The sequence below is a fragment of the Protopterus annectens genome, chromosome 3.part1 (assembly GCF_019279795.1).
Source record: "Protopterus annectens isolate FY-2018-M chromosome 3.part1, PAN1.0, whole genome shotgun sequence".
Lineage (NCBI taxonomy): Eukaryota > Metazoa > Chordata > Ceratodontiformes > Protopteridae > Protopterus > Protopterus annectens.
Genome location: NC_056732.1, coordinates 415994737 through 416007236, shown reverse-complemented (window position 1 = coordinate 416007236; position 12500 = coordinate 415994737).

The window sequence follows — 12500 nt, the reverse complement described above, 5'->3', positions numbered from 1 at the left end:
GACTTCACTTTTTTTAGAAAAATAAAAGCTTGTTATGGAATGAGTTGTTTTTATTTTTTTCATATAGTATTAAGGTGCTTCAGATACAAAGCAATTGTTTTATGCAACTATTATAGGAAACATTAAAATATTTTTTTATCTTAAAAACATCAGGGCATTCACCATTTTTCATGTTTTTTCATAGGATGCAACTGCCAAAGAGACTGCCCTGCAAAAAGAAGGACAGGTGGCAACCTCAATTTTAAGTTTCTCTTTTTAAAATGAGTCTAGCAGTTACATGGATAACTGTTACACAAAATGCATAGGCAGCAGACATAAAGAGAGACATCATAACTGACGTATGGTGCTTACTCTCACAATATCAAGTCAAATAAGTTTCTCAAATGTGGTTGTTGTTGCAACAATGTCAAATGGAATTTATTCAGGGGATAAGCTGTTCCTCTGAGTAATGTGAGGCAAAAAATGTACAGGTTGGTACAACCTGACTTCTGTTGCACAACAATAGAAAGCTATCCTGTCAAAATGAATACATTTTCACTGATGCAATGAATAAACTGGAACCTGGATTAGTAAGGTCAACAAACAAAAGATAATATAGACTACAGATACACAGCCCTGCAAATCCAGAGCAAAATTTCAGTATGCATACATGGAGAAATATGATATGTAGTAAAATATTTGTCTCTCCACAAGCAGAAATGAGATAATGGTTCAATGAGGAAGAACTCATATTACCTCTAAGACTACACGTGACCTCTGATATTTCCTCAGTTATGAATACCCACATAAACCCAGGCAATAATGCTGAAACAAACCATTTCACCTTGTGCAAACACTGAACATAAATATCTGAAACAGTTTATAGGAAAAATAGATGATTATAAATTATTTTGAGAAATATATCCAAACTGTTATGGTTTCCAGTGCTGATCCATAGAAACGACTTAACAATAGCTCTACAGAAATTAAAAATAATAATGTATCACCTATTTGGAAAAAGTCAGCAGCAGGTATGTGATAAACAGCTAGAATGTAGGGGACAAATAAGAAGATATATAATATATATTTTATTGGTTGTCAGAACATTAACACAATTCTTAAAGTTTAGATATTATGGTTCATGAGATACTTGCCCATATCTTAATTCATGACTCAGTAACCACTCAACTGACTATAAAATTTGACATTATTCACATAATAGGTCCATGTAAGAAAGGTGTCAATGTAGCTGTGATTACCAAGATAAATTCCATAACTGATAACAATGTAATTACCCAGGAATCCATTTAAAGAAGATGATTCAGCTTTCACCAGACCATTACCTAGATATTTCAAGATTTTTTTCAACTGAAATAGTTATTAAACACAAATCATTTGCCAAGATCAGAAAGAAAATGTAGCAACAAAGAATACCATCAAGATTCAAATACCCAGATACTTCAGAATTAACATGTAAAGGCTCTTGTTACCTTACATTTCAGTGCAGGAAACTGAAAAGAAGTGACTGAAACGTATTTAAGATTTCTCCACACTGGCACTCATTTCTCTGAAGTAGTAGAAGGAAGACTTGAAAGATATGAATTTATGGACCAAGAACTGGATTTATGTGTATGCATGTTTATATGTTTTTTTTTTCTGTTTCAGGGTATTTTGGTTAATGGTAGGAATAGGTATAAGGGTCACCTACTGTACTACATTAATTCTGTTTTTGGTGTAAGTGTTGCATTTTGTTTTTTTAAACATGAGAAAAGTTCATGAAATGTTACAAATCTTAAAAATCCTCTGCATAATTAGCCCTGATAGGTATGAGAAAAATAATTCAAAAACTCAAAAGCAGTTAATAGTTTAATGCACCTGATATATGGGAAAAATATTTTTCAGACAATTGGGATGATAAATTATTTCCATCATTTCTATCACAAGAGCAGAGTTGGAATTTTATTAAAACCATTACATTAAATGGCCATAATGTTACAGATCACATATGCATAAAGTATGCTTTTTCTGTTTTATAGTACAATTGATCAAAAAGATACCTTAGTTACAAAGAAAATGGGATTTTCTGGAAAAAACTTACCATGTTAATATTCAAAGAAGCCAATTTGGGAAGAAGACTCCATTTTACCAGCACTTACCCCACTTAACAGTTACTTACTTATCCCAACTGCTTGGGATGACATGGTCAACAGACCACAATGCTTTGCCAGACCTGGCCTGCACCTATTGCCCCTGGGATTCCGGATACTGGCTAAGGCTCTTGCAGCCCCTATAGTGCCTTTTTTAGGAAGTTCAAATGACAAATTCACCACCGTAACAGGTACAGGCAAGCAAAAACTGAGGGTAATGCTACTCGATGCTAGAAGTCTAAATCTCAAAATGCACTCACTCGAGGCATTCCTTAAAATGGAGAACATCGATATCTGTGCAGTGACTGAGATCTGGTTTAAGGTTCCAGACAGCACCACTGCACTACCAGGCTATAACTCATACCACACTTTTCGGCCATGTAACCTGGACCAAAACACCAAAGGCGGAGGTGTGTCCATATTCATTAAGGATATCCACACCTCCAGGCTAGATGCTCAGCATAATGCATCCGAGGTTATCCAAGTGCAACTAACTCTGGGCAAAACTGCAATCCAAACTGTAGCTTGCAACAGATCCCCCACCATGCCCCAGGATTCCCACTCCTCTTTTCTTGATGTACTGGAAAATATTAGGGTTCAACCAAACACACTAATAATGGGTGACTTCAACTACCCCACCATTAACTGGGAAAACTACTTGTGTACCAACTCCTTAGCTCAACGCTTTCTGGAATTCATAAACTTCAATGCCCTGGATCAACATATCCACACCCCCACCAGGGGCAACAATATCCTAGACCTAGTCATTACCAACATGAGTGACCAGTGTTCCACACCTGAAGTCAACTCCTCATTGGTCCGATCCAACCATAAGCTAATCACCCTTGATATCCATATCCTGACCCAACCCCCATTAAGCAAACCACGGTAAAAAATTTCTCCAAAGCCAACTTAATGCTTGTTAAGACAGAAGTGGTGACACCCATGCAGATGGACAATACAGTTACAACTGCTGAATCCTACACAAATGCACTCTATAAGCACTTACACAAGTGCATGGATCATGCTATCCCAAACAGAACCAAGACACTATCCTCCAAAAAAGAGGAAGCCAATCTGCTGGTCCCCTGCCATAAACAAACTGTACAACAGAAGGAAGAAACTGTTGCAAAAGAGAGTAAAATCCCATGAGTGGAGGAGCTCCCTGGTCAGCCTCAGTAAGAAGCTGAGATCCCTTATAAGATCCTCCAAAGCTAGCTACAAAAACAAAATCTCCACTAATTCTAAGGACAACCACAAAGCATTCTATAGCTATTTCAAGAATCTTGATGGCAACATGCAGATCTGCTCTGAGTTACATCACAACAACACGAAAAGTACTGAACCTACTGATATTGCCAACATCCTGGCAGATAGGTTCAGTGCTAACTTTACCCCCCTCACCCCCTAAAGGGCCCATATCTATTCAGGAAGAAGGCAGAGTCCCTGTAATCACAACTATGCAGGTAAAAGCTGCACTCTCTAAAGCCAAAAACACAGCATCCATGGGACTGGACAACATCCCAGGCTGCGTTTTACACGAACTTCAGAACAAACTGGCTCCCTACCTAAGCACCATGTTCAATAATAGCCTTGCATCAGGCTTTGTTTCCACTGAATGGTGCACAACAACAGTTATCCCACTCCACAAAGGGGGAGCCACCACTGATTCTGGGAACTATCGCCCTATTAGCCTGACGACCCTGGTCTGCAAGGTCATGGAACGTATCATCATGGAACTCATAAACAAAGACATTGGTAACCTCTAAACTCTGGATCCCACCCAGTTCGGGTTTGTGAAAGGCAGATCATGCCTCCTGAACCTGATCGACTTCTTTGAGGCAGTCACCAAAGCCATAGATGACGGTAAGGTGGTTCACACAGGCTATCTTGACCTCACCAAGGCTTTTGACACCATCCTCCATTCTGGAATTATAGCTAAACTCACATCAATGGGACCGGATGGTGTCCCCGGCTGTGTGCTACACGAGCTAAATGAGGAATTAAACCCGCACATAAGGCAGCTGTTTAATCTCAGCCTTACCACAGGATACGTGCCCAAGGAGTGGCGTACGGCAACTGTTGTCCCACTCCACAAAGGCGGCGCCTCTACGGACCCTGGTAATTACCGCCCCATAAGCTTAACAAGTCTAGTCTGCAAAGCTATGGAGAGGATCATAATGGAGCTCATAAACAAAGATATAGGGGACTTGCAGACATTAGACCCGACCCAGTTTGGCTTTGTCAAGGGAAGATCATGCCTTTTGAACTTGGTCAACTTCTTCGAAACAGTCACCAAGGCCATTGATGAGGAAAGGCAGTCCATACAGACTACCTTGACCTTGCAAAGGCTTTCGACACAATACCCAGCTCGGGTATTGTAGAAAAACTTACCAGCTTAAATGTAAACCCATATGTCACAAGATGGGTTGCAAACTGGCTTAAGGACAGAACCCACAGGGTTAGAGTTGCTGGCGCTGTGTCAGACTCCAAGCCGGTCACAAGTGGTGTCCCACAGGGCTCGGTCCTTGGCCCCTATTGTTTGGCATCTACTTCTCAGAAGTACAGGCCAACATAGGAGGACTTTGGCTGACAAAGTTTGCAGGCGACTGCAAACTGGGCGCCATAGTGGAAAGTGCATCAGACACGGATATCCTTCAGAAGGGACTCACGGAAACAGATAGCTGGTGCCAGAGCCATGGCCTGAAGTTAAACGCCAAAAATGTATAGTCATACCCTTCGGGAAAAACAAGGTAACCCCAAGCTACCATATAGGTGGCAATCCACTAAGCACAGAAGAGGTTATCAGGGACCTGGGGACCCAGGTTGACAGTGGCCTTTCTTTTGACACTCACATTGCTAAAGTGGTTAGAAAGACCTTCTACATTGCCCACCTGATCATGAAGGGATTCACATCCAGATCTAGTGAGGTTATTGTTCCCCTGTACTCTTCACTTATCAGACCAATGATCGAGTACAATGCCCCATTCGGGATGTATCTCACCCGACATCTGCAGCAATTGGAGAGACCCCAAAAGTTCCTCACCAAAAGGATAAAGGGACTCCAAAATCTGTCATATGCTGCCAGATTGAAGAAACTCCAGCTCTATTCAGTCGCATACCGTCTGCTCAGAGGTGACATGTGCCTGACATACAAGGCCATGTCCAACCCGGAATTAATGGACATGCTCCACCTCAAAAATCCAAATCCACCAAAACCACTAGAGCAAGTGACTTAAACCTTAGCACGGATATAAATAGGACATGCTGGAGGGATAGATTTATCACTCAGAGACTCCCTATGCTGTGGAATAAAATCCCGGTCCATGTGAGGCAGAGCACCTCGCTGACTCTGTTCAAGAGAAATCTAGACCTGTGGATGGGAGATCGTAGGTTTATCCCGGGAATCATCTCTGTGTCACTGCTGGACAGAGGCACAACAAACTAATGGGCACAGTATTTTTTCATATAAGGGGTGGCGTAAGCCACAAAAATTTGGGCTAGGCTTATAAATGCCTTAGGGCAGATAGCCTAGTATAAACCTATGAACCTATGAACCTATAAACTAGGTATAAATCCCTACATCACAAGATGGGTTGCCAATTGGCTCACTGACAGAACCCACACTGTAAAAGTTGCAGACTACAAATCTGACCTCAAACCAGTGACAAGTGGAGTACCATAGGGTTCTGTCCTGGGACCTCTCCTGTTTGGTATCTACTTCTCTGAAGTACAGGCTAACACAGAAGGCCTCTGGCTAATGAAGTTCACAGATGACTGCAAACTAGGAGCCATAGTCAAGTCCCCAAATGATGTGGACATCCTAAAGAAGGGCCTCACTGAGACAGATGCCTGGTGTCAGAACCATGGCCTCAAGCTCAATGCCAAAAAGTGCAGTGTCATCCCCTTTGGTAAAAACTCCATACCCATGAACTACCACATAGGCAGCAATCTACTTAGCACAGAATGTGTGATAAGAGACCTTGGGACCCAGGAGGACAGTAGTCTCTACTTTGATAGTCACATCACCACAGTAGTCCTTCTACGTGGCACACCTCATCATAAAAGGGTTCTCATCCATGAAAAAATAGGTCATTGTTCCCCTCTACTCGACACTCATTAGACCCATTATAGAGTACAATGCCCCTTTTAGAATGTACCTCAGAAGACATCTGCAGCAGCTGGAATGGCCACAGAAATACCTCACAAAGAGGATTACTGGCCTCAAACAAATGCTCTACACTGACCATCTCAAAAAACTCCAGCTTTACTCCATAGCATATCGCTTACTCCAAGGTGATCTCTGCCTAACATATAAAGCTATGTCAAACCCAGAGCTGTTGGACATGCTACACCTAAAGAAATCCTAATCCCTCCGAGCTACTCACTCTAGGGACCTAAACCTTGTCACCACAATAAACAGGACATGCTGGAGGGATAGATTCCTGTCCCAGAGACTTCCCATACTCTGGAACAGGTTACCCATCTATGTCAAGCAAAGTTCTTCTTTAGCACTCTTCAAGAAAAATCTTGATGAGTGGATGGATGGGAAATAGGAAATACACCCCGGGGATCACTTCTGTGTCGCTGCTTGACAGTGGCACAGGAAAATTACTTTCTTGGGTGGTGTAAGCCAGGGAGCCTTGTTGGCTACCCTTACATAGACCCTTGGACCAATAGCCTAGTACCTACCTATGAACCTATGAACCTATAATAAACTAACAACAAATAAAGCACCTGGCCAAACTCTTCTGCATAACAAATTTTATATAACTTTCTCTGAAATACTATTCTGCTAGGTACTCGATTTACTTATCTCTCTCACAACAGATGGAAAGAAAGATCACTGTTTTATCAATGCTAAGGTAGTATTGATCCAAAAACTATCAACCAGTTTCACTGTTAAATACAAATTGTAAAGTACACAAGTCACTGTAAACAGTTATTTACTGAAATGTTAAGAAAATACTTTTGATCTTACTACCAATTTGGTTTCTGACTTAATAAAGATTTGACTTTAGATAATTAGCTTCTGGAAGAAAACATAATGTTTAGCATAACTCTAAAAAGCATAAATCTGATTTTAGGCTGGCATCAAAAGAATGGCCGCGGTGGTGCAGCAGTTAGCGTTGTTGCCTCACAGCAAGAGGTTCTCCCTTTCAATTCTTTGCTGGGGCGCCTTCTGTGTGGAGTCTGTGTAATTCCCCATGGTTGAGTGATGTCTAAAGACAGGCAGGTAGGTGTGTGCATGAATGAGTGTGCCATCTTTGAAGGTTGGGTGTCAAGCTGGCAACTCTGCACCATAAAAATCCACTGCCTATCATTAGCAGACCAGAGTTCCACTGTGGCAACCCTTAAGCAGGAAAAGCTGAAAGACAGAAAAGATCAAAAGAAAATGAATCATACTTTCATTGGAAATTCTTAGGCTCCCTCAAGAAATAGGTTATCTTATTAATACATTGAGCTTTCAATATTTTCTTTAAAACTAAATAGTAAATTATCTCTTATTATAAGGTAATCCTCATGGGTATGGCGGGTCTGCCCACTATTTCTGTCTTAATTTATATTATCTGTTAACCCTTTATTAATGGTTATCAATCTTGATTCTAATATCAGACACATAGATATACAAAACGTAAGCCTAAAGTTTATAATACACATGAATGAGTTAATTTTAACTATCTCAAATGCATTAGATTCAATTAAAGCATTTATAAACATAATGAGAACTATGCAAGAATAATATGATACTCATTTAATAAGGATAAGGCAGGGTTGCTTTGTATTAATTCCACAAGTATAAATGAAACATTATATAATGCCGCAACCAATACTATTTTTTTAGGATTCTTCTAAGACTTAGTAAAAACTTTAGAGAATCAACTTTCTGTTTCATAAAATAAATCACAGGAACTTTTAATTTTATTTGACTTAGATGCAACTGTCAGTCTAAATAATAAATTAACAATTTGTAATGTGTTTTGAGAAGAATAGTGCAATAACTATATGTTAACATGTTTGTACCACTTGCCAGTAACATCCATGACTCAGACTGTGGCAGAAAAAGGATCGCAAGATCAGCTCCTACCGCCCAGTTAACAAATCGAAAATTAAAATTGCTACAGACATAAGTCAAACTATATTAGTGGGTAGGACTAACCTTCTTACGTTAAAATTGTTATCCTACTGGATTTTTTTCTCATAAGAAATGCATCACACCTCTGTTATAAAAACCTTAAACTCTTTAGGTTATGTTTTTACAGAGATAAAGGAGTCTGAGTCTCAGGATTCCTTGAAACATGATCGCTATCTAAGAGTTTCCTTGTTGCCTAGCTTGGATTACTTCTAACAACATCATCTCAGGATTCCATGAAACATGATCGCTATCTAAGAGTTTCCTTGTTGCCTGGCTTGGATTACTTCTAACACCATCGTCTCAGGATTCAATGAAACATGATCGTTATCTTAGAGTTTCCTGGTTGCCTGGCTTGGATTACTTCTAACACCATCTGACATACAAAGCTGATTTAAGTATATTTTTGCAATTGCTATAACTGTTTTCTCCCTTTCTACTTGACAAAAAATTACACTCTATTCAGCTGATTCTACTGTATTGCTGCTTTATACTGTTTTTTGTGACTGTGATTTTAAATACTTTAAATTTCAAACACCTCTGCACTATTTGGCATAGGCTTGATTCAGTCTTACAGAATCTAGATAGTCTTTAATCACCTGAGCTATTCACTGAGATACTGACAGATTTGAGGCATCAATTGCTTCCAACTAACTACAAGTGCCTGTTTCTGCTCTTATATTGCACTCTTAATTTGTATTTTTCTACGGTCTGTTTGAATTGTCAGAACTGTCTTGGGCCACATTTTATTGCATACTGTACTAGTTTGGCTGTAGCATAGACCAGTTGCAGACTTGCTGTTTCTGGGTCTATTTTGTAACTTCTGACTGTCAAATCCAAGCCATCTTTGTTGGAGAGGCTCTTTCTACCCTTGTGGGAGGAGAGTGCTGTCTGGGTCCCATCTAATTGACGATGATTGGACTAGAGCTCGCAGATTGTGTCTTTATTCACTAGTTTGAGTTAAAAGGATTATTTCTTGTTTTATATAAGCCCTGCATCTGTGCTTGCGTATGTGTAGCGTAGTTACAGTTGGTGGTTATAGTAGCAAATATTTTGCTTGCTAAATTTTCCCTTAGCACTTTGCTTGTGGTCCTCCAGAGGTTTTTTGTGGCACAGCTCTACTGTCAGGTAAAACAAAAAGCCTAGCCTCAAAGGTACCAACACACCTCTCATCCACTAGCTATTCCTAAGTGTGACCTCTCTTCCTGACCATATAAATTTACCTAACACTATGGATGTACAATTTCCCACAGTTTCTCCAGCCAGCTTGATCGACATGGGCATCCTGAGACAGTGTAGTAACTGCCTCATGTTCACTGACAACCCTGTACGCCTAGACCACACAAACTCAACATGGGATTGATGCAACTATATTAAGAACCTTGAACTGATGCTCTCTCACACACCAGTCAGTATATATGACAAAGAGCGGGTTGTCAGCATGCACACCTCACCTCCTACTCCACCCAAACCCACATCCCACATACCTACATATGTGGAGGTCCTCACCAGAAACATACCGAAACATCAGAGACCTTCCAAACAGAAACACAAACATGCTACACATACTTCCTCTGCAGAACACAATACACATATCTCACATATGAGTGTCTCACCTGTCCAGCCCTGAAGGCAAAACACAAAACCAAACATATTAGTCAATGGTGATTCCATCATGAGACACACAGATATCCCTCTCATCAGGCTAGATAAGGAGAAGATCACAGTCAGCTGTCTGTCAGGTGCCAGGATCCACCATATCAGACATTCACTCAAGTCTCTCAAGAACAGGTGCTGTTATAACTCTGTCATAGTCCATGTTGGTGCAAACAACTTGAGACATCTCTCTGGACTATATGAAGAGAGACGTGATTGAGCCCTCTAACTGTGTCTCAGACTGGTATGTCCCTAGCCTTAAACAGCATTTTACCTTCACCTAGGATGATGCCTCAATACAAACTGGAAATGATTGACTTCAATAATTGGCTTAGTTTCTGGTGTCCTTCAAAGGGGATACAGTATCTGTCAGCCTGGGATGACATAATCGACAGACCTTGATGCTTTGCCAGAGATGGTCTTCATCTGTCACCCCTGGGATTTTGGCTACTGGCCAAGGCTCTTGCCACCCCCAAAATGTCATTTTTAGGCAGTGTCTCGAGGACAAAATTCCTGATGTAAAAGCTCCATCTAAAAACAACTTCAAGGTTTTCCAATGAAAAAACTCCAGAGGCACACCACGACAAATGGAGCCGACTTGATGAAAGCCTTTTTATTCATACAAAGAGCACAGAACAATGGCCAGTAAGCACTTTTGCGCTTAAAAAAAAGTCTGAAGAAGCATTCAGAGAAACGTGAAAGCACTTACTGGCCATTGTTCTATGCTCTTTGTGTGAATAAAAAGGTTTTCATCAGGTGGGCTCCGTTTGTCGTGGTGTGCCTCTGGAGTTTTTTTCATTGGATTTGCTCTTTTGCTTATCAGGGGCACTTTATCCAGAGCTGTGTTCTGTTTGCCTTGACAACTTCAAGGTTTTGCTGTTAAATGCTAGGGTATTAATATGAAACTGCAGTCACTGGAAGCAGTCCCCACCTTGGAAGACATAGACATTTGTGCAGTCATGTAGACCTGGTTCAAGGGTGAGGAGAGTACCCAGCCATATCAGGCTACACCTCCTTCTACACGTTCAGACCACAAACTGAGGACATGAAAACTAAAGGAGGCAGAGTATCAATATTCATTAAAGATAAATACACCTCCAGATTGGTTAGAGAGCATACTTCAGGTGCAATTAACTGTTGGTAGGACACCTATTCAAGTCATTGCCAGCTACAGGACCCCTTCCATGAATCAGGACACCTACTTTGCCTATTTGGATCTACTTGAGTCTATCAAGATACATCCGGACACCATGGTTTTGTTCTACTTTAACTACCCACCCATTGACTGGGGAAATCACTCATGTGCAAACTCACTTGCCCAAAGATTCCTTAACTTCATGAACTCCAATGCCCTGGACCAGCTAGTTGACACCCCCACAAGGGGTGCCAACATCCTGGATCTGGTGCTCTCTAATATGGGGGACCACTGTAGCACCCCCACCATGAGGTCTTACCTGGTGAGATCGGACCACAATTCAGTGTAATTCAAAGTAACTATCACACCTCCCCCCACCCCACCCCCAGCAGCAACTAAACTAAAAAGCTTCTCTAAAACAGATTATAACCTCTTACAGGATGGTATAAAAAGTTTCACTGCACTTCTGCCCTCAGATGGAACTGGTAACTATGCCAAGTTCTACATAAATGCTTTTTACAAACACATGAACAACTGCATTGACTTAGCCATATGTGATAGGACCAAAACAAGCTCCTCAAGGAAGAGCAAACCTGTCTGGTTGACAACAGCCATTAACCGGCTTTACAATAAGAGGAAGAAATTGCTGTCTAAGAGTAAGAGGGAGCAAGCCCTAAACTGGAAACAGTCCCTCCTCAGTTTAAACAAGCAAATAAGACTTCTTGTAAAGTCCTCCAGAGCTAACTATGAATCCAAATTAGATTCTTCAGCCAAGGATAACCATGAGTCATTCTTTAGTTACATCCATTACCTAAAAGGAAAGGCAAAGATTTGTGCCAAACTGGTAGTTAATGATACCACATACACTGAGCCCGTGGACATAGCTAACCTGTTGGCCGACAACTTCTGTGAAAACTTCACTCCCCTGTCCCTGCCACATGTACCCCATGACATCCCTACCACATGGCCCCTACCTTGTATTTCTAAAGAGCAGTTCATAAATGCCCTCTCTAAGGTCAAAAACACAGCATCCATGCAACCTGATAACATCCCAGGCTGTGTCCTACATGGGCTCAAACAAGAATTAGCAACACCATCGGGTACTCTTTTCAGTCATAGTCTAAGCACTGGCTTCATGCCAGCTGAGTGGAAAAAGGCCATTGTTATCCTCTTGCAAAAAGGTGACCCCAGGACCTGTAGACCAATTAGCCTGACTAGCCTTATCTGTAAGGCCATGGAGAGAATCATCATTGATCTTATCAAAAAGGATATTGGTAATCTCCAAACACTTGGATCCAGTTCAGTTTGGATTTGTCAAAGGGAGATCATGCCTGCTAAACCTGGTGGACTTCTTCAAGACAGTCACCAAGGCCCTTGATGAGGGGAAATCTTGTGTATACAGCCTACCTAGACTTAGCCAAGGCTTGTGACACTAATCCCCACAAAGGCA